Here is a 21,879-nt window from a genome sequence, read left to right as displayed (position 1 = left end):
AGTTTCCCTTTGCCCTTCACATTGCTTGCGCTTTTACTTATACGAAATCCCTGACTTCTCTCGTCAGCCCTGGTTGCCTCATCCTCCCTGCACCATGCCTTTATTGCTCAGCATGTATCTCTGCAGTGTCTCCTGAATTAATCTTGGAATTTTCTGCAATTACTGTTCCGCTGTCTTTCCTGCTAGACCCCTGTTCCGGTCAATTCTACCCAGTTTCTCCCTTGTGCCTCTCCAGTTACCTTTATTCAACTGAAATACTGTTATCTCTGATTCTACTTTCTCTCTCTCAAATTGCAGAATAAATTCAACCATGTTCTAATCACTGCTTCGGAAGTTTTCTTTCACTTTAAGCTCCCTTATCTAGCCTGCGTCATTAAACGTAGTGTCATCTGTTCCAGAGTGGGCTCCACCACATGATGCTCCAAAAAGCCTTCCCATAGACATTCCTCAAATTCCATTTCTTGCGATCCACTCCCAACCTGGTTTCCCATTCCACTTGCATATTCAAATCCCCCTATGATCACTGTAACTTTGTCTTTCCTACAGATCTTTTCTATCTCCTGGTCTATCTTGTAACCCAGCTCCTGACTACTCTTTGGAGGCCTGTGCAAGTCTCCAACTGTGGTTGTCTTACCTTTGTGGTTCCTCAATTCTACCCACGCAGATTCTACAACATCTGATTTTACTTCCTTTCTTACTATTGATTTAATTTCATTTCTTATTAATAATGTAAACCCACTCCCTCTGCTTCCTATCTTTTCGCTAGGATATATGTCCTTGAATATCCGGATCCCCTTGCAACCACTTATCTGTGATGCCCATCACGTCATACCTACCAATTCCAATCTGTGCCACAAGCTCATTTACTCTATTCCTTATACTGCGTGCATTCAAATATAACCCTTCAATCTTGTATTAACGGTTCCTCTTCTCTTTGTTATTTGTTTGTTCGGTGTGATTGAAGTCTGATTGCTTACACTTTCCATACACTCTGTCTTATTTGCGTCTGTGCTGGAGATTTTAATAACCTCTCTTGAGCTCTGTGCATTTACCTCCTCTTTTCTAATTAAACCCTATAACGGACACCCACTCCCCCACCTTGCCAACACAAACACTCTCCTAATCAGTTTAGACCTCTGTCTACAGCCTTAGTTAGGATTCAATCGGACTATCGTCCCAACACAAAATAAAGGGACAAAAAACAAGCTTTTCTGTACATACCAAAACATGAAAACTACAATGATGCAAGATTGTTAAAATACACTTACGATGTGGAGTTATATGAATTGAAATGTGAATTTAAAAACCACGGACGAGGTTTTCAACCTTTATCAGTCATTATTTGACCCACAGCTGAGATGCTGATCTCCCCTTGTCAGTGATCCCCCTCATTGAGAATCTCTCCCCCTGTCTCTCACACCGTGTCTCGAGGGATTACAAGTTCCCGTTGGCCCAGAATATTTAAATTAATTCACCTTCTCCCGGAACTAATCTATTGTTCTTTTGGATCCTGTTCAGCGTCAGCAACCCGGTTCTGTGATATATTGGCGATAAATGATCTGGGATGACAGCATATTGCTCACAGGGTACGGACCAGACAAAGGGCTTGCAGTCTGTGGGAGTTTCTACATGAAATTTCTGTGTATTTCTCCTCATGCTGTCTTCTGATATTACTTCACACTCGTCTGACACCCCTTGTTCTCACTCACTCTGTCGCTCCATTTTCTCTCCATTCCTTTTATCTCTCTTCACTTTTTTCTCTTTTAATTTTTCTCTGTCTCGCACACACATACACACACACACACACACACACACACACACACACACACACACACACACATTCTGTTCTCTCTGTTGACAAATTGTGCTGTTGGAGCGCTCGTCGGTGTACAATGGGCTAAATGGCCTCCTTCAGTACTCTATCAATTCTGAAGTTCTCTGACCCACAATAAAGACTTCAGGTGCCTGGAGAGACAAACTGATACTGTGAAGGACACAGTGCAGAATCATCCTTTATCTCTACCTGTCGTCTGATATGCAGCGGCCTTGAAATATCAGTTCAAAAAAAAGATAGAAATTCGAGCAGTTGAGAGAACGTTCACGAGATGATTTTGCTGTCAGGATTTAACAAGCAGTTCCCTCTTACAAAATTGGATTTGCCTGATAGCAGCTCCTCCCAATTGACACGTCCTAGCTCTGCCTGATGCTGACGTAATTTGCCTTCCGCCAATTCAGGAGATTCCCACAAGGTCCTGACATATCCGTGTTTATGGCTATCTTAAATCTGAAGGAACTGTGACCACTGTTTCTAAAATTATGTCACACTGAAAGGTCAGTCACCTGGTCAGGCTCATTAGCCAATACGAGGTCCAGTATGGTTCTTCCTCTCGTTGGACTATCCACATACTGCTGCAGTTAACAAATTTTGCCCCGTCTAAACCCCTTGCTCTAATGGACTTCCAGTCATTATTGGGGATATTAAAGTCACTCACTATGACCACTCTGTTTTTAATACATCTTTCCTTAATCGACATACATATCTGTTCCTCAATCCTGTCGTGGCTGTTGGAGAGATTATAGTAACGCAGTGCGTGTATCTCTCTTATTTTTGAGCTTGACCCAAATTGCTGCAGTGGATGTTCCCTCCTGCATGTCCTGTTCACGTGCAGATGTAGCATTCTCTCTGATCAATAAAACAACTCGTCCACCTCTTTTAGCTTCTTCTCTATCTCGCCTAAACCAATGAAACCCTGGATACTTTGAACGGCCAGTCCTTTCCCTCTCTCAACCAAGTCTCTGTAAAGCCGCAACATCATAGTCCCATGTATGGAATCAGGCTCCCAGTTCATCGTCCTTACCCATAACAATTCTTGCATTGAAATAAATACACTTCAGCCAAACTCTATCAGATCCTGACCTGATATTTGGTTTGAGTTTCCCTGATGTAAATTCCTCCTAGTCTATTCTCTGGTAACAGGAGATTACAAAGGACTGTCAGTAAAGCGGAAAATATTGTAAACAGCCAATTTCTGTTTCCTCCCTTGTCCCTTAAATCTGTACATTGCATCCCACACTGTCCAATTCCAATAAACTGCTGGATGATTATTTTGCTTCAAACTACCGTCTCCAGCCTCTCACGGCACATTCGTCTACTCGCTCTTGACCCATTGGATTGAGTTTTCTGATCCCTCTCTCAACCAAGTCTCTGTAATATTTGTCTCATGGTTATATATATTCATCTGTCTTGCCTGTCACACTGCTCACATTAAAATCAGGATACTTCAGACTTCCAGTCCCATTGTGTTCACTCCCCTCTGCCAGTTTGTTGCTGTTCTTAGTTGTACTGGGATTAGTCTCCAAATGCTCTTCAGTCACTGTGCTTGTGGATGTACTGCTCTGGCTCCACCCTCCCTCCCCCACCACCACACTAGTTTAAAGCCTCCTGAGTGACAATAGCAAACCTGCCTGTCAGGAGATTGCTGACAGTTCACGTCCATCCCGTCCTTCTTGTGTATTTCATACTGACCCAGGATTCCCAATGACCCACATATCTGAGATTGCTGCCAGTTCAGCTGCATCCCGCCCTTCTTGTGTCTATCCTACCGACCTGGGAATCCCAATGATCCACATATTGGAAGTGCTGCCCACCCTACCAGCTCTTTGGCCATGTTTTTAACTTTACTACCTTCCTATTCCTAACCTCACTGGCATGTGGCATAATCTAGTCTCCCCAACATTCAAATATGCTTTCAGCACAACTCCAGCAAGACCTTTACTTTAAAATGGATAGACTTGACAATAAAAACTTAAGGGTGATCTCATTAACCAGGAACGTGGAGCCCAACGAATCAGTCGTAATGATCATAGGATCTGCTATCTGTCACCTCCACCAAACCTGTGTGACAAGATATACTTATGGAGCATGTATTTGTACATGGACGAGGATAAGCAGAAATTAGTCCAAAAGACCTGAAAATGTCATAACAGATGGGTGCCAGTCAGCCTGTTTACTCTGCTTTGCTGTTCAATTGGATTTTAGCTATTCTGTTCCTTTTAATGGCTGGGTCTTTACCCCGGATCCCTAGCGCGTCAGAAAGTGCCCAGTGTCTTTGTGCACTCACTGCGTAGGGAGCATCCAGTGCCAGGCGATGGGGTGTGGGGAATCCCGGGGTGGCTCAATGAAAGGCTGCATGCAGTGACGGATGGACTCAGGGATTGAGAGAGACAGAGTAGGTAATCAGGGACATGCACTCACATAAGTAGCTGGGTAAGATTCCCAAGCACTCAGGAAGCCTGAGGACCAGAGCCACTTATACAATAAACCTGTCATATTTGCAGCAATTCTCCATCAAACACAACCAAATATACTGTAGATCGCAGAAACCTGAAACAAACACAGAAACATACATGTGTATTCCGGGTCCTTAAGGGGGAGGGGGAGCAGCCTGAAGTCGTGGTCCATATTGGCACCAATGACATAGGTAGGAGGAGTGCTGAGGATGTTAGACAGGCTTTTAGGGAGCTCGGTTGGAAGCTCAGAGTTAGAACGAACAGAGTTGTTGTCTCTGGTTTGTTACCCGTGCCACGTGATAGAGAGTCGAGGAATAGGGAGAGAGAACAGTGAAATGCGTGGCTACAGGGATGGTGCAGGAGGGAGGGATTTCGGTACTTGGATAACTGGGGTTCTTTCTGGGGAAGGTGGGACCTCTATAAACAGGATGGTCTGCACCTGAACCTGAGGGGCACCAGTATCCTTGGGGGGAGGTTTGTTAGTGCTCTTGGGGGGGGGTTTAAACTAACTCTGCAGGGGCATGGGAACCCAGACTGTAGCTTTAGGGTGCAGGACCTGGAGTGTAGGGAGGTTAGGAATAAGGCATCAATCTTAAAGGAGGGTGCCTGTAAACAGAAGAGTGGCTTGAAGTGTGTATACTTTAATGCCAGAAGTATACGAAATAAGGTAGGTGAACTTGCAGCGTGGGTTGGTACCTGGGACTTCGATGTTGTGGCTATTACGGAGACATGGCTAGATCAGGGACAGGATTGGCTGTTGCAGGTTCCAGGGTTTAAATGTTTTAGTAGGGTCAGAGGTGGGGGTAAAAGAGCGGGGGGTGTGTGGCTTTGCTTGTCAAAGATAGTATTACAGCGGTGGAAAGGAAGATGGACGAAGATTTGCCATCTGAGGTAGTTTGGGTTGAGGTTAGGAATAGGAGAGGTGAGGTCACCCTGTTAGGAGTCTTTTACAGGCCTCCTAATAGTCCTAGAATCGTTGAAGAAAGGATTGCGAAGATGATCCAGGAGAAGAGTGACAGTAATAGGGTGGTTGTTATGGGGGACTTTAACTTTCCTGATATTGATTGGGAAAGCGATAGCTCAAGTTCGTTAGATGGGTCAGTGTTTGTCCAATGTGTGCAGGAGAGTTTCCTGACACAATATGTAGATAAGCCAACAAGAGGTGAGGCCATACTGGATTTGGTTCTGGGTAACGAACCAGGCCAGGTATTAGAACTAGAGGTAGGTGAGCACTTTGGGGACAGTGACCACAATTCGGTGATTTTTACTCGAGTGATGGAGAGGGATAAGCGTGTACTACAGGGCAAGAGTTATAGCTGGGGCAGGGAAATTATGATGCGGTGAGGCATGACTTAGGATGTGTGGATTGGAAAAGTAGATTCCAAGGCAAGAGCGTAATTGATATGTGGAACTTGTTCAAGGAGCAACTATTGAGTGTCCTTGATAAGTACGTACCTATCAGGCAGGGAGGAAAGGGTCGTGTGAGGGAGCCGTGGTTTAATAAGGAATTGGAATCCCTTGTTAAATGGAAGAGGGCGGCCTTTGTAAAGATGAGGCATGAAGGTTCAATAGGGGCGATTGAGAGTTATAAGGTAGCCCGGAAGGACCTGAAGAGAGAGCTAAGAGAGCAAGGAGGGGACATGAAAGGTCCTTAGTTGGTAGGATTAGGGAAAAACCTAAGGCTTTCTATAGGTATGTTTGGAATAAAAGAATGACTAGGGTAGGAATAGGTCCAATCAAGGATAGTAATGGGAAGTTGCGTGTGGAGGCTGAAGAGATTGGGGAGGCACTGAATGAATACTTTTCGTCAGTATTCACTCAGGAAGAGGACATTGTTGTCGATATGAATACTGAGGCACGAATAAGCAGAATGGATGGCTTTGAGATATGTAGAGAAGAGGTGTTGGAAATTCTGGCAAGGGTGAAAATAGATAAGTCCCCTGGGCCTGATGGCATTTGTCCTAGGATTCTCTGAGAAGCAAGGGAGGAGATTGCAGAGCCATTGGCCTTGATTTTTGTGTCCTCTTTGTCTACAGGAGTAGTGCCAGAGGACTGGAGGCTAGCAAACGTGGTTCCCTTGTTCAAAAAGGGGAGTAGGGATAATCCTAGTAACTATATGCCAGTGAGTCTCACTTCTGTTGTGGGCAAAGTCTTAGAGAGAATTGTAAGGGATAGGATTTATGCACATCTGGATAAGAATAATGTGATCAAGGATAGTCAGCATGGTTTTGTGAAGTGCAGGTCGTGCCTCACAAACCTTACTGAATTCTTTGAGAAGGTGACTAAGGAGGTAGATTAGGGGAAAGCGTTAGATGTGGTATATATGGATTTTAGTAAGGCGTTTGATAAGGTCCCCCATGGTAGGCTACTGCAGAAAATACAGAGATATGGCATTGAGGGTGAGTTGGAGTTTTGGATTAGGAATTGGCTGGCTGGAAGAAGACAGAGGGTAGTAGTTGATGGCAAAGGTTCATCTTGGAGTGCCGTCACTAGCGGTGTTCCGCAAGGATCTGTTTTGGGACCATTGCTGTTTGTCATTTTTATAAATGACCTGGAGGAAGGGTTAGAAGGTTGGGTGAGCAAGTTTGCGGATGATACGAAAGTCGGAGGAGTTGTAGACAGTGAGGAAGGATGTGGCAGGTTATAGCAGGATATAGAGAAGCTGCCGAGCTGGGCAGAAAGGTGGCAAATGGAGTTCAATGTAGCTAAGCGTGAGGTGATTCACTTTGGTAAGAGTAACAAAAAGATGGGGTACTGGGCTAATGGTTGGATACTTGGTAGTGTGGAAGAGCAGAGGGATCTTGGTGTCCATGTACACAGATCTCTGAAAGTTGCCACCCAGGTAAATAGTGCAGTGAAGAAGGCATATGGCGTACTGGCGTTTATTGGTAGAGGAATTGAGTTCCGGAGTCCTGAGGTCATGCTGCAGTTGTATAAGACTCTGGTGCGGCCGCATCTGGAATATTGTGTGCAGTTTTGGTCGCCATACTATAGGAAGGATGTGGAGGCACTGGAACGGGTGCAGAGGAAGTTTACCAGGATGTTGCCTGGTATGGTAGGAAGATCCTATGAGGAAAGGCTGAGGCACTTGGGGTTGTTTTCATTGGAGAAAAGAAGGTTTAGGGGTGACTTGATAGAGGTGTACAAGATGATTAGGGGGTTAGATAGGGTTGACAGTGAGAACCTTTTTCCACGTATGGAGTCAGCTATTACAAGGGGGCATAGCTTTAAATTAAGGGGGGGTAGATATAGGACTGACGTTAGGGGTAGGTTCTTCACTCAGCGAGTCGTAAGTTCATGGAATGCCATGCCAGTAGCAGTGGTCACTCTCCCTCTTTATGGGTATTTACGCGGGCATTGGATAGGTATATGGAGGATAGTGGGTTAGTGTAGGTTAGGTGGGCTTTGATCGGCGCAACATCGAGGGCCGAAGGGCCTGTACTGCGCTGTATTCTTCTATGTTCTATGTTCTATGTTCATACTGTGGAGAGAGAAAAGAGGCAATTCTCTCCCAATGCAGAGATTGCAAAATCTCCAGAAAGACAGGGTCCAGAGATTGGAATTGAACCCGAGTCCCTGGCACTGTGAGGTAGCAGTGTTGTATCACCACGCTATCCAATGACACACAATAGGATTAGGACAGTTACATTAGTATATTTTCGACAGTCAGTTAACAGGAGTGCTCTCACGCAGCCTATCTAAGATTGGGAAGCCTTTATACAGCAGCAGAGGACAATTCAAGAAGTAATAAAGTGATGAAAACGAAACATGTAAGCTAGTTTGCTTTAGAAAAGGAGATTGAAGGAGTTTTGTTAAGATATATAAAAGGGGAGAGTGAACATTGGACAACCAGAAATTGAGGCTGACTGCAGAGAAATGGAAAACAAAGAATTGGAGAATGACCTGAATAGGTACTTTCTATCAATCCTCACAATGGTAGATACTATGAACCTTCCAGAACTTAAAGCGAGTCAAGGGTGAGGAATGGATGTAGTGATCAGCGCTGAGGAGAAGGTACTGTGGGAGCTGCAATGTTTGAAAATGGATAAATCACACAGACTGGAAGGATAACAGCTAAAGTTCTGAAGGAATTAGCGGAGGAGATTGTGAAACCATTGGTCGTGACTGTTCAGGAATAACTATAATCAGACAGAGTCCCAGAGAACTGAAAAATTGACAATTTAAAATCTCTGTGTAATAAGGAAGAAAGGCAAAATACAGGAAATCATAGCGCAGTATAGCCTGGCATCGTCCGTTATTAGGGATTTAGAGTGCATTGCCAGCAATGACATTGCAGAGGACCTGGAGGTGCATGGTAAAATGGGCTGAGTCAGCATGGCTTCATCAAGGAGTGGTCCCGCTGACAGGTCTGTCAGAATTCTATCAGAAGATAATGAGCAGGTTTGATAAAGGGAGGATGTGATCTGATTTGGTAGTAGGCAGTGTGTTAACTTTGAATCTGTGTTAAATTGAATCATTTTAATTTATTGGTGACAACTTGCCTAAGCAGATGTACATAAACAAATAAAATTGCAGAGGAACAATTCAATAGTAGATAAATAAAGTAAGGATGGAGGGTCGGGTGATGTGTTGTTTCTACATGATGTGAGAGTGGTGGACCCCACTGTGGTTCCCAGTGACCATGTCTGGAGTAAATGTTGCATGCAAGAACAACTCTGGCTCTGAGTCGATGAGCTGGAGTTTGAGCTTCAAACATTGCAAAGCGTCAGGGAGGGGGAGAGTTCCCTGGATGCTGTGATTCAAGAAACAGTTACACTCCTTAGATCAACTGACTCAAATTCAGCCAGTGGTTAGAAAGCAGAGAGATTATCTATGAGTGAGGCAGATAAAGGGATCCAGGACGTAGAATTGCTGGAGCCTCAGCCCCTGTCCCTGTCTAGCAGGTTCAAGAGGTTTGTTCCCTGTGTGGATATGATGGGGACTGCAGGGAGGATGAGCTGATTGGCCACAGCACCGAGTTGAGGAAAGCTTTTAAGTGGGGCAAGAGAAGAGAAATGTTAATGTAACTGGGGATAGTATAGTTAGCGGCACAGACACTGTCCTCTGTGACCCGGATTGAGAGCCCTAAATGCGGCGTTACCGACTGGTGTTTGGGTAAGGGATATCTCATCTGGGCTGCAGTGGAACTTCGAGTGTGAGGGTAAAGATCCATTGGTCATGGTCTGTGTCGGTACCAACGACAGAGATAAAATTTGGACAGAGGTTCTGCTCAGGGATACGAAGAGCTCGGAGCTAAATTAGAAAACAGAATCAAAAAGGAAATAATCTCTGGATTACGGCCTGAGCCATGAGCTAATTAGCACAGGATCAGCAGTAAAATGCATGGTTCAAAGTTTGGTGTGGGAGAAATGGGTTTGTATCATGGGACATTGACACCAGACACTGGGGAAGGAGCGCACTGTTCTGATCGGATGGTCTTCATCTGAACCGTGTTGGGACCAGAGTCCAAGCAAATCGCATAACTAGGGCTGTAGACTGGGCATTAAGCTAAATGGGGGTGGGGTGGTGTCAGTTATAGGGAAAATTATAAAACCCGAATTAAAGGAGCGGGTAAGACTGCAGATCTCAAGAAGAAGGCGTTTGGTATGCTTTCCTTTGTTGGTCACAGTACTGAGTACAGGAGTTGGGAGGTCATGATGCGGCTGTACAGGAAATTGGTTCGGCCACTGTTGGAATATTGCATGCAATTCTGATCTCCTTCGTATCAGAAAGATGTTGTGAAACTTGAAACAGTTCAGAAAAAAATTACAAGGATGTTACCATGTTTGGAGGATTTGAGCTATCGGGAGAAGCTGAGCAGGCTGAGGCTGCTTTCCCTGGAGCGTCGGAGGCTGAGGAGTGACCTTTTAGAGATTTACAAAATTATGAGGGGCATGGATATGATAAATAGACAAAGTCTTTTCCCTGGGGTCAGGGAGTCCAGAACTAGAGGGCATAGGTTTAGGGTGAGAGTGGAAAGATATAAAAGAGAACTAAGGGTCAACGTTTTCACGCAGAGGGTGGTACATGTATGGCATGAGCTGTCAGAGGATGTGGTGGAGGCTGGTACAATTGCAACGTTTAAGAGGCATTTAGATGGGTGTATGAAGAGGAAGGTTTCGGAGGTATATGGACCGGGTACTGGCAGGTGGGACTGGATTGGCGATATCTGATCGGCATGGACAGGTTGGACTGAATGGTCTGTTTCCATTCTGTACACCTCGATGACTCTAAAACTCTAAGTTATTCAAAGCTTCAGCACAGACGCAGAGTATGGAAAGTGTTCGCAATCAAACTTCAAACACTCAGCACAAACAAATGCCGATGAGAAGAGGGATGGTTACTACAGGGCTGAACTGTTATATTGGAATGGATGCAGTATAAGGAATAAGGTAAATAAGCTTGTGGCTCATACACAAATTGGCAGATCGCCATCACGGAGACGTTGCTGCAAGAGGATCAGGATTCGGAGCTGAATATTCAAGGATATGCATCCTATCAAAAAGATAGGCAGTTGGGCAGAGGGGATGGAGCTGTCTTATTAGTAAGAAATGCAATTAAATCAATAATAAGAAATGATGTAAGGTAAAATGCTGTAGAATCTGTGTCGGTAGAATTGAGGAATCAAAAAGGTTAAAAACAAGTAGTTGGAGTTCTGTTCAGGCCTCCAAACAGTACTCAGGAGCTGGGGCGCAAGATACACCAGGAGCTAGAAATTTGTGTAGGAAATACAAAGTTACAGTGATCATGTGGGATTTCATTACGGAGGTGGGCTGTGAATTCAGATTGATGGTGGTTTGCAAGGAAAGGAATTTGTGGAATGTCTATGAGCTGGCTTTTTGGAGCAGCTTGTGCAGGCAGATTAGATGAGGGAGCTTAAGGTGAAGAAAATCATAGGAGGCAGTATCGTAATATGATTGAATTTACTCTGCAATTTCAGATGGAGAAGTTATATTCAGAAGTAACGGTATTAAAGCTGAATAAAGGCAACTACAGAGACATGAGAGAGGAGCTTGGTAGAATTGACTGGTAGAAGGGCCCAGCAGGAGAGACAGTGGAGCAGCAATGGCAGGAGACTTTTTGAGTAATTCGGGATGCAGCAGAGATTTAGCCCGAGTAAAATGAGGCAGAGTACATGGAGAATGAGGTAACCATGACTGATGAGGGAAGTCAGCTATAGCAGGGATTAAGGAAAAATTACGTTTAAAACCGCAATGAATAGCTTAACCTCTGTCGTGGGTAAGATCCTGGAATCCATTGTGAAGGATGAGATTTCTGAATACTTGGAAGTGTTTGGTAAAATAGGGCAAAGTCAGCATGGTTCCATCAAGGGAAGGTCATGCCTGACAAATTTGTTGGAAATCTTTGAAGAAGAAATGAACAGGCTCAATCAAGTACAGCCAATGGATGTTATCCACCTGGACGCCAAGAAGACCTTTGACAAGGTGTGACACAGGAGATGATTGAGTATGATAAGGGTCCGTGGTGTTAGAAGCAAGGTAGAGGCATGAATAGGAACTTGCCTGTCTGACAGAAAGCAGAGAGTGGGGATAAATTGATCATTCTCAGAATGACAGCCGGTGACAAGAAGTGATCCACAAGGCTCAGTGTTGGAATCGTAACTTTTTACTTGTTACGTTAACAATATAGATGATCGAACTGAGGGCACTCTGGCAAAGTTTGCAGACGATACGAAGATAGGCAGATTGACGGGTCGCATAGAGAAGCTGAAGAAGGAATTGACCCGGTAAAAGTGTTGGCAGATGGATTCCAACGTCACAAAGTGTGAGGTCATGCACTTTGTCATGAAGAATCGAGGCATGGTCTATTTTCTAAATGGGGAGAAAATTCAGAACTGTGAAGTGCAAAGGAACTTGGGAGTTCTAGTGCAGGGTTCTGTTAAGGTAAGCTTGTAGGTTAAGGCAGTAGTTAAGAGGGCAATTGCACTTATTATTGATGGCATTTATTACGGGAGGAATTGAATATAAGAACAGGCTGTATACAGTTTTGGTCAGACTACATTTGGAGTGTTGAGCGCACTGTTGTGCCCCATATCTCAGGAAAGGTATACTGCCCCTGGAGCGTGTTCAGAAGATTTTCACGGGAATAGTCATAGGAGTGAAAAGTTTGTTGTATGGCGAATGTTTGAGTCTTTGGGTCTATACTTGATAAAGATTAGAAGGAAGAGTGAAAATGTAATTGAAACATACAGAATAATGAATGACCTGAACAGAGTGAATGTGCATAAGATGTTTCCATTGGTATGAGAGACCAGGACCCAAGGACACAGCCTAAGCTTAAAGGGTACAGCTTTCAGGATGTTGCTAAGGAAAAACTTCTTTAACCAGGGAATGGTGAATCTTTGAAATTTATTTGCAGAGAAGGCTGTGGGGCCAGGTTATTGAGTATATGTGAGACGGGGATAGCTTTTCAGATTATCCAGGTTATCAAGGGTTACGGGCAGAAGGTTGGAGAATGGGTTTGAGAAACTTATCAGCGATGGCCAAATGGCGGAGCAGACTCGATGGACTAACTGGCCTAGTTTCAGCCCCTATGGCTTATAGTATTCTGGTTTAACCTTTAAGGAGTCTTTTCGCATCTCTGAGAATATGGATTCGTGCTCTTCATGAAGGTCAGAAGCTGGTGGAAATTGACAATAGGCAATAGACAATAGACAATAGGTGCAGGAGTAGGCCATTCTGCACTTCGAGCCTGCACCACTATTCAATATGATCATGGCTGATCATCCTTAATCAGTATCGTGTTCCTGCCTTATCTCCATAACCCTTGATTCCACAATCCTTGAGAGCTCTATCCAACTCTTTCTTAAATGAATCCAGCGACTGGGCCTCCGCTGCCCTCTGGGGCAGAGCATTCCACAGAGCCACTACTCTTTGGTTGAAGAAGTTTCTCCTCATCTCTGTCCTAAATGGCCTACCCCGTATTTTTAAGCTGTGTCCTCTGTTTCAGCACTCACCCATCAGCGGAAATATGTTTCCTGCCGCCAGAGTGTCCAATCCTTTAATAATCTTATATGTCTCAATCAGATCCTCTCTCAGTCTTTTAAACTCAAGGGTATACAAGTCCAGTCGCTCCAGTCTTTCAGTATAAAATAATCCCGCCATTCCAGAATTGACCTCGTGAACTTACGCAGCACTCCCTCAATATCTAGAATGTCTTTCCTCAAATTTGGAGACCAGAACTGCACACAGTACTCCAGGTGTGGTCTCACCAGGGCCAAAAATATTTTGGCTGCTGTCAGGATGGTGGATAATATGACATTCAGTGCATGATCACACACTAACTGCACTGTATTAATGTGGGGAGAGTTTATTCAAAACCTGGACCTCTCTGTCTCTGTCAATCGCCGTGGTGAGTGGGGGTTGGGGTGGGTAGGCATAACGTCCTCAGAGGCACTTAAACTATCCAGAACCATGCATCCTGAATGAATCAACAGTCAAGGAATTTATCGCCTTCTCATTGTCTGTTTCGAATATAAGGAGTGATTGATCATCCCTCTCAGGGTTCAATGAAATCACCTCTTATTATCTCACAGCGCTACAGATCAACCTTTACTCACTACTCATGGTGCCATCATCCCAGGGATTAATCCGGTGGGACTCTTGTTCATTCTCTCTGTGGTAAGGAGATCACTCCAGATAAAGGAAATAAAATCTGTCCACAATACCCCAAACACTGCATCTACCACGCTCTCACAGTTGATCACATAACTCCTTCCCCTCACTTAGCCGGCTCTATTTCCTTCATGTGACACAGGAAACCATTCATTTACAATGCACAGCCACTGACGTGGAATTTAAACCATCCTTACATCTGTAGATCAGCATCAATAAAGCTAGCACCAGAGGTGCCTATCGAGATGGCAAACACTCTCGGAGACAGACTCAATCACAAAGAATACGTCTAAAAGTGTGAGTGGCCACCTACCTGAATGTAATTCAGCTGCAGGAATATGGGATACAGGCAGAGGAAGGGGGTTATCTTTCCTTTTCATTTGCCCTCAAGGGATGTATTCAGCCCTGGTCAGGCCAGCATGTTCTGTTGACCTTGAACTGAGTGGCTGGTTAGCTGTTCCACAGGACAGTAAAGATTAAAACACAGTGCTGTTGGTTTGCAGACACACAGAGACCTGACCAGAAAAGAATGACACATTGCCTTCTCTAATGGGCATGAAGCAAGCCGATATCAATAGATTATAATTTTGTGGCTGTAGATTATGAGCCAGTGACGTAACCACCATACACTGTCTTCCCATCTTTCTAATTATGTGCAGAGAACAATGTAAACATCTCAAGTGCAATTATTTTGCAATGGACACATGGTAAGAATGGGCTTGAACCAGCTGTATTCGGAGATTAACAAAGGCACAAATGATATTTATTCAGGAATTGTACTGAGGCTGAGGAGGAGACTGGGATGTCATGTTGGTGGGACTGGACAGAAATGGTGAGTGGGGAGGATATGGAAATGTAAACTTGTGCAGGAGAAAACGAATCAAGGAGAACAGTTTGTTTCATCCTCACATATTGGTGTGTAATTTTTAAATAATCATTTGCTAGTTATAATATGTAAGGAATGGAATCTTTGATTGGAACTGAAAACATTGACTTGCAACTTTCCAAAATTTACATATCATGACCATCAATTCAGTTCAGGCCGTTTCACTAGACATATAGAGTGATTTACCAGGAACACAAATTTCGCAAGGATAGCATAGTAACCAGCTTGAATAACCATCAGTACATCTTCAATCTGCGATGCTAATGATATCCAAGGCTGGGAAAGCCAGAAAAGACGCGAGGATAATCTCCTGTCCATTGTTGGAAATTTCCATTTGAATGTTCTCAGATCTTGATCCATTGTTGGAACACTCCAGGATATTCTTTCCAGATTCTGATCTCTCCTCCCTCTCTCCTTGAAGCTGCTGATCCCTGTTACTGGTGTGAATGATGCTCCCGCTCATACTATGGGATTACACATTGAACACATTCCATTATTGATAGAAGACTGAAACTCTCTGGGGACCCACAGGATCCATGGAGACTCGTATAATCACAATCGCTGAACAAACAGCTCCAGCTCACCTCTCTCAATGGGATACTGTTTTACTAAAATTCAAAATAACTTTGAACACATGCATTCTGGATGTGAGACGTGAGTGTGACTGAAGGCGGAATGTTGGAGATGACATATTATTTGTGTGTAATCATTCAGTCTGCCTTGGATATAGAGGTAATGCCAGATGTTTAACTGAACATAAACATGCTTCTCTGCTCATAAATGGAGAAATAAATCCGATAATTACTGATCAGTCATTGCAAAATCAGTAAAACATTGAGAGAATATCTTCAGTCCGTGATCTGATGGCAACATGTGCCTAAGACAATGTGGGTTTATAACAATCAAACAGCAATCATATGTTAACAGAGAATTGTACGTGACAAGTACAATTCAGATTGTGATTCCAGAATCAGAGAGGGCAAGCGTGAGTGTTGATGTTATCCATGTTAAGGAACTGTGATGAAGTATCATTTACTGACTTCAATTACATTGTGATTATGACATTTGGGAAAAGACAGAAGATGGAGAGAACTGGGGGACATGGGTGTTCAAACTGGGAAGAGGAACATTGCTGTTCCATAGTTATCAGTATTGGAACGTTACACTTTCTAACTCATATGAAGAGCAGATTCAAGGATAAATCTATAATGAGAAATTAGCAGAGACAATATTAATGAAATGTATTTTAAAAATGCAAAATACGGGACAAAATGATTTTCTATACAGACCAAAATATGCAAAGTATAAAGAGTTAAGTTTGTTAAAATGCATTCCTGATATTGAGTTATATAAATTGAAATGTGGGTGTGAAAACTGGAAAAGTGATGTGCAAACTATCAATCATTTGATCCACAGCGGAGACGCTGACTTCCTTTCTGTCAGCGATTCCCCTCACTGAGATTCTCTGGACCAGTCTGTCACACAGTATCTGGAGGTGGGGTGGGAGTGTCGGGTGGGGTTATTATTTCCTGCTGCTCATGGCACTGTTTATTTTTAAAAACATCCACTTTCGCCATATAACTAATCTACGGTCTTTTGTGTTCTGTTTAACTGTCAGTAACATAGCTCTGTGATATTATTGGATAACAATGATCTGGGTCGACAGCCAGTGTCAACAGAGTGGTCACACGGAATGGCACACAGACAAAGGGCTTGCAATTCAGAGGAATTTCTAAATAAAACTTCCAACTTCTGTCTGTCCGTATTTATCTACCCTCATGCTGCCTTCTGATCTATCTGACTACACTCTCATCTAACACCTCTTCCTCTCCCACTCAGTCAGTCACTCCACTTTCTATCCTCTCTCAGTTTATCTCCATTCACTTTCTATTCCCCAGTTTATTTCTCTTTCACGCCATCTATCTCCACACGCTCTCTCTATCTCCAGTTGTGCCGTTGAAGAGCTTGTGACCCCACAATGGGTTGACTGACCTCCATCAGTGTTATAATAATTCGGCAGTTCTCTGATCCACAATAAATACTTTAGGTGCCTGGTCAGATAAGCTGGTGCGGTGACAGATACAGTGCACAATCACCCATTATCTCTTCCTGTTTTCTCTCTGATGTACAGCTGCCTTGAAATGTCTGTGCAAACAAAATAGACTGAATGAAATTCGAGCAGTCCAGAAGACGTTCATGACAGTGTATTTCAATTAGGATTTAATGAAGGATGAGATTCTAGAAAAACCTAAGCAATGAAAGAAAAACAGGGCAACACAAGAAATAGCACATGACTACAACATGTGGCAGCATGGTATTATCGCTAGATTATCAATCCCGAAAATCAGCTCTTGTTCTGTGGACCCAGGTTCGAAACCCGCCACTGCAGAAGTTGGAAATTCAACTCAATAATTCTTTAAAAACTGGAATTAAGAATCTACTGATGAGATCTTTGCCGATTGTCTGAAAAGAAAAACCATTTGGCTTACTAATATCCTCCAATGAAGTAATCTTGCATCCTCACTCCAGACCCAAAGCAATGTGATGACTCTCAGTCGCCCTCCGAAATGGACTAGCGTGTCATTCAGTTATACCAATCGCTACAAAATCTCAAAGAAATGAAACCAGGTGGACCAACAGTTATCAATCGGACCACCAAAAACGTTAGTTGGAAACATCACTGTCGGACCTGCAAAGTCCTCCTTACTAACACCTGAGGGCTAGTGCCAATATTGGAACAACTGCCTTACAGACTAGTTAAGCAACAGCCTGACATAGTCATGCTCATGAAATTATAAATGACAGAAATACCCCAGAAACCACCATCACCATGACTGGATATGTCCTGGCCAAAGGTCAGGACCAATCCAGCAGAGGGGGCAGCTCAGTGCGATACATTCTGGAGGTAGTTACTCTGCGATTCCCCAAAATTAACACCAAACCCAATGAAGTCCAATGGCTTTCGATTAAATGTGGGCAAAACAGACTTACTGATTAACATGTAACGTCATTCCTCAGCTGGATCAGTACTCCTCCATGTTGAACAACACTTGGAGAAAGCACTGACTGTGAAAAGGACACAATGTTTATTCTCGCTGAAGAATTTCAAAATCAACCACCAAGAGTAGTTTGGCAGCAGCACTACCGATCACTCTGGTCGGATCCTAAAGGACATAGCTACTTGATTGGGTCTGCAGAAGGTAGTGAGGGAAAGAACGAGAGGGAATAAAAAACATACCTGACCTCATCCTTACCAATCTACCAACTGCAGGTGCATCTGTCCATGACAGCATCGGTAAAACCGACCACCACACTGTCGTTGAGGAGACAAAGTCTCACGGTCACATTGAGAATAAACACTATAGTATTGTGTGGCGCTATCACCATGCTAAATGGCACAGACTTCAAACAGATCTAACAACTCAAGACTGAGTATCCATAAGACGCTGTGGTCCAACAACAGCAGAAGAACAATACGCCAGCACAATCTGTAATCTCATGGCACAGCATATAAACCACTCAATCATTACCATCAAACAGAGGATTAACTCTAGTGCAATAGAGAGTGAAACAATGAGAAAAAAATGCTCAAGTATGTTCTGTACATAAAACTCAGGACAAATTCAAACCAGCCAAATACCGCGTCATCAGTCTACTCTCCATCATCATTAAAGTGATGGAAGGACTCACCAACAGTGCTATCAAGCAGCACCTGCTCAGCAATAACCTGCTCAGTGATGCCCAGTTTGGGTTCCACCGGGGACACTCAGCTCCTGACCTCACCACAGTCTTTGTTCAAACATAGAAAAAGGAACTGAATTCCAGCACTTGCAAAGCAAGGCTGCATTCTTTCAAGTGTGGCATCAAGGAACCCAAGCAAAAAGGAGATTTCAAGCAAGTATTTCGTTATTGGAGTTATACCTGACAGATAGAAAAACGGTTATTGTTGTTGGAGGTCAGTCATCACACTTCCAGAATATCTCTGCAGTAGTCCCTCAGGATAATGTGGACGTAGGTTTGCTCCATGAGCTGGAATGGTCATTTTAAGATGTTTCGTCACCATACTAGGCAATATCTTTAGTTGCCCTCCGGATGAAACCTAGATCCAACCCTCTTCTGTTGTTTCATCAATAGCCTTCTCTCCATAATAAGGTCAGAAGTGGGGATATTCGACGATGACTGCACAATGTTCAGCACCATTTGCAAATGCTCAGTTATGGAAGCAGTCCATGCCTAAAGGCAACAGGATCTGGACAATATCCAGGCTTGGGCTAATAAGTGACAACTAACACTGGCACCACACAAATGCCAGACAATGACTATCACCAAGAAGAAGCAATATAATCACTTGGTATTCAGCAGCATATTTGTCACTAAATTCCCCTCCCCACCACACTATCAATACACTTCAGGTTACCAATGACCAGAAACTCAACTGCACTCGCCACATAAATATAAGAGCAGATCAAAGGCTAAGAATATTGTGCGTTTAACTCACCTCTTGTCTTCCAAAAGCATGCTCACCATCTACAAGACACAAGTCAGGAGTGAGATGGAATACTCCCCAATTGCCTGAATGAGTGCAGCCACAACGACACTGAAGAAGCTTGACACCATCCAGGACAAAACAGCCCAATTGATTGGCACCACCTCCACAAGCATTCACTCCCTTCACCACCTATGCTCAGTAGCAGCAGTATGTACTATCTACAAGACAGCCCCTTTCAATCCTACAATCACTTCGATCTTGAATGACAACGGTCGCAGGCTTTGGCGAACACCACCACCTTCAAACTCCCTTCCAAACCAGTCAACATCCTGAGTTGGAAATATATCACCATTCTTTCACTGTTGCTGTGTCAAAACCCTGGAATTCCCTCCCTCGTAGCATTGTGGATCAACTCACAGCAGGTGGACTGCAGCAGTATAAGAAGGCAACTCAGCACCACCTTCTCAAGAGGGTAACTAGGGACGGAAAAGAAATGGTGCATCCATCCAGCGATTCCCATAACCAAAAAAATAAGTTTAAAAAGTTCCAAGTTGAACACCTCGATGTAACAGGTTTTCTGATTTGAACATGAACAGGAAGGCAGTGTTTCTGATAGTGAACATTTTCGACCTTTCTGTTAGTGGAAAGGTGTTCATTGTTCCATGGCATATTGTTGCTGAATGCTGTGATAAATTGCACCTGTTTTATTTAATGCAATATTAGTGTAACAGAATCTATCCTTCAAAAATACCAGATTGAAAATGACAATCATCGTTGAGACAATGTACTCCCGCCAGATGAGACTCACAGATAGCAGCTTATATTCAATATTTTAGTGAGCTACTGCTTAACACTTAATCCTCCAACCGTCCATTTTACAGGGGTTACCATTGACCAGAAGGTGAATTCAAATCAAAATACAGATACAACGGTTACAAGAGCAGATCTGAAATTTACAAATCTGCACTGAATAATAGACTGTATGACAATACAGGCATGCTATATAGCAATAGATTTAGGCCATTCAGCCTATCTCTTCACTCTGAAACTGTCTCATTTTGTCATAGTCTCTAAGACTTGTGGAAATATCTTCTATACTCTAACTGTATCAATCTTTGCAGTAATCGCTCAGTTTCAATCAGATGCGCCCCCCCATTCTTCTAAATTCCATTGAGTACAGACATAGAGCCCTCAACTGCTGCTCATATGACAAGCCATCATTCCCAGGATAGATCATGTCCAACACCCGTAGATCCTTCCCCAGAACAGCTCACAATACTCCAAATCCCGTCTGTCCATAGCCCATTACATTCTCAGCAGTATGTCTCCGCCCTTCTATTCTCATTCTCTTGAAATGAATGTTAACATTGCATTTGCTTTCCTAACTGCCAACTGCACCTGCGCATTAACTGTAAGAGAGGACGATGACTCCAAACTCCTTTTGTGCTTCAGATTTCATGAAGTCTTTTAGAACATAGTGCCTGCCTGCATTCCGCCTACTGAAGTGCATAATCTCACATGTTCCATATTGTGTTCCATCAGCCATGTGTTTTCCCAGTGTCCTAAACTGTCCAAGTCTTTCCGCAGCCTCCCCACTTCCTCAATATCACCTGCCCATCCAATCATCATTGTATCATATGCAAACCTAGTAAAACTGCCGCCAGGTCAGATGGTTCACGTAAATGGTACTTCTTGACTACCTAAGGACTATCCACCATTGAAAAGGCACAACGCTCAAGATGCTTGACTCAACTTAGGTTAAAGCAGCATGACTGGAATTACACTTGCAATGCCTTCACTCCTTGCACCACTGGCACTGACACCCTGCTCACTATTTTATTATGAATTTACCGCATTATGGGACACCGAACTTGATGGCACACGATCTCAGTCTATTAATGGAAATCTGTCTCAATGCTGACTGTGTGGTGCTCACAACAACGAATGTCATTTTGTGTTGAAGACGACAGAGGGAGGTGTGGGGAGGAGATGTCAATCATAAATGACTGTGTGACTGTCACTGAGGGCTGACGCAGGCCGCGAAAGCCTCAGATGCACCTATGTCTGTTGTCACCGCTGCAGGCAAGGTCAGCTTTTCAGTGAGTCAAATCAAAGAAAGTGATGGGCCTGGACAGTGTTCTTGGCTGAGCATTCAGATCCTGTTTGTACCAACTTGCAGAGGTATTCACATACAACTTCAGCCTCTCCCTCCAGAAGCCGAAGTCTCAATCTGATTCAAGAAGGCTATCATCATCCTCGTGAGAAAGCACATGGAACATGCCCTTATAGACGACAATCCAGAGGCTCTGACCTCAATAATCATGAAGTGGTTTGAGAGGCTGGTTATGGCCTACACCAACCCCAGTCTCCCAGCGTGACTTGCTGCACTATAATTTGCCGACTGATGTAACGGGTGCACAACAGATGCCATATTCGAGCCTGAACGCATCCCTGGAACATCTGGACAACAAGGACACTTACACCAGACTCCTGCTCATTGACTAAACCTCCACATTCAAAATCATTATCCCTTACAGACTAATCAAAAACTCCACGACCTTGCTCTCGGTTCCATCCTC

This window comes from Chiloscyllium punctatum, chromosome 17, assembly GCF_047496795.1.
Source record: "Chiloscyllium punctatum isolate Juve2018m chromosome 17, sChiPun1.3, whole genome shotgun sequence".
NCBI classification, from domain to species: Eukaryota; Metazoa; Chordata; class Chondrichthyes; order Orectolobiformes; family Hemiscylliidae; genus Chiloscyllium; species Chiloscyllium punctatum.
The sequence above is the reverse complement of the archived record's forward strand: the minus strand, read 5'-3'. Positions refer to the sequence as shown.